The sequence below is a fragment of the Pocillopora damicornis genome, chromosome 13 (assembly GCF_964200805.1).
Source record: "Pocillopora damicornis chromosome 13, jaPocDami1.2, whole genome shotgun sequence".
NCBI classification, from domain to species: Eukaryota; Metazoa; Cnidaria; class Anthozoa; order Scleractinia; family Pocilloporidae; genus Pocillopora; species Pocillopora damicornis.
Genome location: NC_142682.1, coordinates 1,139,474 through 1,144,620, shown reverse-complemented (window position 1 = coordinate 1,144,620; position 5,147 = coordinate 1,139,474). Strand labels below are relative to the sequence as shown.

Genomic DNA, 5,147 nt, shown 5'->3' with positions numbered 1-5,147 from the left:
TCTTGTGCCTCATAAACTCTGCTACACCCAACAACCCTTGACCATGATAGGTTTAAATGCATTTTTTTTAAATCAGCTGATTGGGAGGGGCTGCTCCTCAAGTTTCAAAAGGTAATGTCCAAGTTATTGCATATCATAACTTTCAAATTACACAATTTCATTAGAAGATAAAGTTCTCTTTTCTTCAACACATCAGCTATGCAAAATAGTCTTGCAGGGTGGGAGGCTCAAGGTCAAAAAATGTTGCAGTATTGTCAAGCAACTCAAAGCATTTTGCAGAATTGCACAAACAATGTACATCTTTCCAATGCTGCTCATTCCTATCTTGAGATTCTTTTTAAAATCCATGAACTTGAAATATTCTATGATATCTCCAAATAACCACTCTACAGACACCCTTACTGAACTCATTGAACTGTTGTATGCCTCCATCAAGGGAGTAAGGTGGGGGTTCCGGAATGGCCCCTGCAGATGGACTCTTAGGGGATAAGCAGGGTTGCCATACAAACACATCGGTAGCCCTGTTGCTGAGTAGGCATAGGCTTCCAGGTTGTGAAGTAGCCCAAAATCATGCAACATCCCTGCATCATGCAACATCCCTGCATCATGCCTCCTACCCTCTAAAGTAAAGAAAAACAAAGTAATAAACTTAAGGTACTTGCTATATAGTTCAACCTATGGCTTCCTAATTTTAATATACAGCAACAGAAGTGATAGTAGTGATCTTTTGTTCTTACATTTGCTCCAAACTTCTAAGATCAAGCAGTACTTTTTATATACTGCCATATATAGGCAAATGACTTTTCATTAAATTTTAGCCATGTCCTTTAAAAACTGCATCAGGTTATTCAAATCAATGTTACCCCTATTTTTGCAAACAGTATTAAAGTAATATTGTTCAATGGCACTTACCCACAGGGCCAAACATATTGGCAATGAGCCCATTAGGTATGGCAACCGACTGAAACTTGAGAGCATGTACTCTCTTGTGCCCATTGTAAACGATTCTCTGCATATCTCCTGGTTTGGAGATCGGTCGTACGGTACCATCAACAAAGCCAAAACAGTTGTCTAGAGCTGCTCCTTTTTCTGTGATGACAGTGGCATATTGTTCAAGCAATCTGGGATTCAGTATAGTGTCATTCCACTGAGTGATTCGGTGGCCATGTGCATCATAGATAAAATCCATGACTCGGTTCGTGATCATGCACAGTTCAGGAACAGGTCTTCCAAAACGCGCGATCATATCGCTGAAACGACAAGGATAAGCTAACCGTTTTAGTAGCATACACAGTCTTCCATTCCATCGCATATAGTCCTCTGTGGGCATTTGAAAGTGAGTGGAATCCCGAGTACTTCTCTTAGTGTAGGAAGATCTCTTTTCTCTACGCGAAATTCTGCTTTGCATTCGGCTTCATCTATGTTTTCGAGGTCGAACGGACCATAACTGTCCCAAGGAAAATCTGGGTTGCTTGACTGATTGTTTTTCCATAAAACGAGAAATTCATCATCGGAAAGTAAATTTTCAGCATAACACAGCAGTGTTAATTCTCTCGTTTCTTTAAAAGAAGTCATTTTTTTCTTTGGAAAGCCACTCCGTCGCCGTCTGAATGAACTTGCCGCTTAAACAGTTGAATTTGGCGGGAGGCGACGGCTACATCGGTCCCAGCTTCCCTCTGCCACTCCAGTCGCCGTCGCCCCGAAAACTTCCGTTGCTTAAGTTATCTATTGGAGCTCAGGTACGATTGATTCAAATAAAATGCTGTAAGTATGAGAACAATCATTCTTATATTTTTAAGCTATGATGTATGTTATTGTTATATTTATTAAGTCGGACCGAGAAGAAAGATTATTAGTGATCGATGCTATGAATATTTTAAGGATGTTTTAACTAATGCAAAAAATCTAATAGTTTTAATTTTTGGTTGATCGCCACTTTTTAATGATTTAGTAATTGACGTCGATATATTTAATTATTTCTCGATTGAGTTCAGATGCTTTTTAATAATTTGTTGGTTCTTAGCGGGTAATTTTTCGACTTCATTTGTTGCTACGGGAGTAGGTACCGACCCCTCGCGTATCAACGTCAAAAACAAAACTCACGGGTAATTTGCCAATATGCAATATCATATGTCAGATTTCCGGAAGTGGATCTTTCAGCGATGAGGGGTTACCCAGCCACAAGTAATGTGGTCAGCATTAGATTCCATCCACCAAAACCACCTCGGTCGAGAGGGACTGAGATGGAATATTTAATGACTTGCAAAACATAACCGAAGATTCTCGGAAATCCGCAAGTGATGTAGCCGAACATCCGAAGCTGTAAATCCCATGATTCTTGAGGAACAAACAGAAACAGCATAGCGAGAATTTTAAGTCGCGAACCATTGATGGTAGACATGCAGATAATTTAGGATACGTAAATTCTGTTGATGAGGCGCTTAAACTTATTGCGGAATTTGAAACAGGATTGACGACGAAGTTTTCTTTCTTTAAAGCTGTCAAAGGTTTCGGGAACATATATTTATATATATTTGATATAGCTCTTTAGCATTACAAAGCTTTGCTATCGCTATTGTGCATTCTCACTAGTTTGTCTAGTTCAAGTCCTCTGGCATGGCTTGGATGATACCACACTCGTGGAATCATTCGGGTTAATTTAATGCTTACACCTCCTTCCTCGGACAGAAGTCACAAAATACTGGGGGAAGATGCATGAGATATTTAAGGAGCAAAAATTCGTTTTTTACTGGTGTGCCTTTCCTAATTTTGGGAAGGAAAGTGTTCAATTGCCAGCACGGCATAGATTGAACAGCTGGAGAGAAAAGGAAACGAAAAGATACAGAAGAAGTACTGTATATAATAATTTCTTTTTATCCTCAACCTTTGTGTTTCTGTCAACTATGGCTTGCTAATTTGAAAGGTCAAATACATGAATGGGTCATATGACATTGATCTCAGAATACTTTTATGACAAACGTGATAACAGTTCAATCTTGGCTAAATTGAAGATGGTTTAGAAGTTAACAATTGTAAGAACTTTTCACTAACATATGCTGCTGACAAAGGAGAAAATATATGCAATTCTGCATTTTTTGCATTCTATCAAGCAATCATATGTTTGCTCCTTATCACACTATGACACTTCCGTTTTGTCACATTCCAAAAAATAACTTGAGAAATACACTGTCACTCATCTTACACTGTTATATTTACCTATTACAGAAGGCTGGAAACAAAGATTTTGTTTTCAAGAAAACAAGATTTCTTGTCCAAGACACAAGGAAGTTTGACTGCGAAGCACAGATAAAAATGCGAGAAATTTTATTTTTTTCAGAGAACAAGGTAGTTCTACTCATGTATAAACAGAACAAATGCGATTTAATAAATCAGATATGCGGCATGACTCCCTTTCTTCCATCCCCACTCAAAACAAGCAAACACACCTATAGAGGTTCCAGTCTGGTCTGCAAATGAAAAGGAGGAAGGTGATCACTGCAAAATTAAGCATTAGGGTTCTTATTTATAACATATTGATTATTGTATACTGATATCTAGAAATTAAGGTTGCAAGTAGCAGCCAGCTGAGTTATAGTTTGAGTTTTATCAAGTCCATTACTTTGTTAAATTTAGAGTAACCTTGACTTGAGAGAGGAAAATTGAGGAGCTGTAATATACTAATCATCAATTAGGGACCACAAAGAAAAATTTATTTATAGAGACTTTTGAAGGAGAGGGGTAAGACTTGTGACAAGCTGGCAGACATATAGATAAACTTTACTGCTAAATGGGTTACAATACAAAGTGCTCAGTATTTGGATCAGCTATGGCTCAACTTAAACTTTGCTTTAGCTTCAAGTTTAATCATTTGTGGTTTCCTTTCTCTGTGTTTATTTTTCAAGTTATGTACACAGAAGAACAAAAAAATGACAAGGAATGCTTTTGAATATCAAGAGGCTGGAATAAGCAAGAAACCAAAACTGAATTTTAAACAGTACAAAGTTAATTTGATCTTCCAATGTTATTTAATTTTAACCATAGAATTTGCTATTTAAATTTATCCCCTCCATTTTTCTGGGTATTGTGAGCAAAAACAAACAATTATCACAAAATGCATGGTATACAATGGTTTGATTCACCAATGTGGCAAAGGCCTTTCACTGTCTATCCATAAAAAGGGAAATAGTTTGTAAACTGTAGGACATTCTGCATGTTGAGTGTATACTTATTCATCCATGTGAAATTAAAGGTTACTTGAAATAAATGTAAAAGATTTATAGGATTTTCAGGCCCCTGATAACAATTACTAATGTGCTGATTTGTTGTACTTAAAGGTTATGATTTTGGTGGAAATAGTGGAAGAAATTTCTGGACCTGGAATTTTGTTGCAAATGTTTGTTTAAATCAGTTTAAGTCAGTTAAAAACTCTCCTGTTTCAAGATTACATGATTACCACACCAGAACCTTTTGTATTCTATATTATGCACCATGTTATGATTATGGTTTCAATAATAAAAGGTGCTGACTCAAGAACTTTCCAAAATATCTCTACATAAAAAGAAATAGATTGTGGTTATGTACTCCAAATAGCAGGTCACATCAGTCTTCTGTAAGGAAGTAGCAGAAATTTCTGTGGTGGTTTTGGTGGATGGAGAGAAACATCCACCAAAACCACTTTATTCTATGTGTTAAGAGTTATGATAATCATTATGAACGTTTGGTCGGTCAGCAATTGTGCACCATAAAAAATAATTAGCCAGAGCACTAACTGCTAATTAGTGGTATAAATCTTTTGTCTCCCTGAACATCTAACAATGGCTATAGATAAAATTTAAAAAATATATCGTTGATGGTTTTGGTCAAAGTTTTGGTGGATGTTCCCTAATGACATCCACCAAAACTACGTAACATCTAAGCACCTTTTAAATACGTGAAATATCTGCATAAAATTGCGTAAAATGTTTTATAATACTACAATCGAACAATAAATTAATACTTACCATCTCTTTAGTAAAAAGTTTTGACGCAATTTCCCAAACAAATAATACACTTGGGTTATCGGGATAAGTCGGCATGTTGTCGTAGCTTCGTAATTTTTTTCCATCATTCCATCTCAGTCCCTCTCGACCAAGGTGGTTTTCGTGGAT

The 5,147-nt window shown here is 36.7% G+C and overlaps 1 long non-coding RNA gene and 1 pseudogene across 2 annotated transcripts; both read right to left on the bottom strand.

Moving 5' to 3' along the window:
- Positions 1–59: 59 nt before the first annotated feature.
- On the bottom strand, positions 60–1,706 carry LOC149034932 (uncharacterized; annotated as a pseudogene). The gene is made up of 2 exons (XR_016182636.1): positions 913–1,706; positions 60–620 (listed from the first exon to the last, which is right to left on the bottom strand). The product of XR_016182636.1 is annotated as an uncharacterized LOC149034932 (transcript).
- A 1,595-nt stretch (positions 1,707–3,301) lies between these two features.
- LOC149034931 (uncharacterized) lies at positions 3,302–5,132 on the bottom strand. The gene is made up of 2 exons (XR_016182647.1): positions 5,001–5,132; positions 3,302–3,467 (listed from the first exon to the last, which is right to left on the bottom strand). It is a non-coding gene; the product is annotated as an uncharacterized LOC149034931 (long non-coding RNA).
- Between the last annotated feature and the right edge of the window lie 15 nt (positions 5,133–5,147).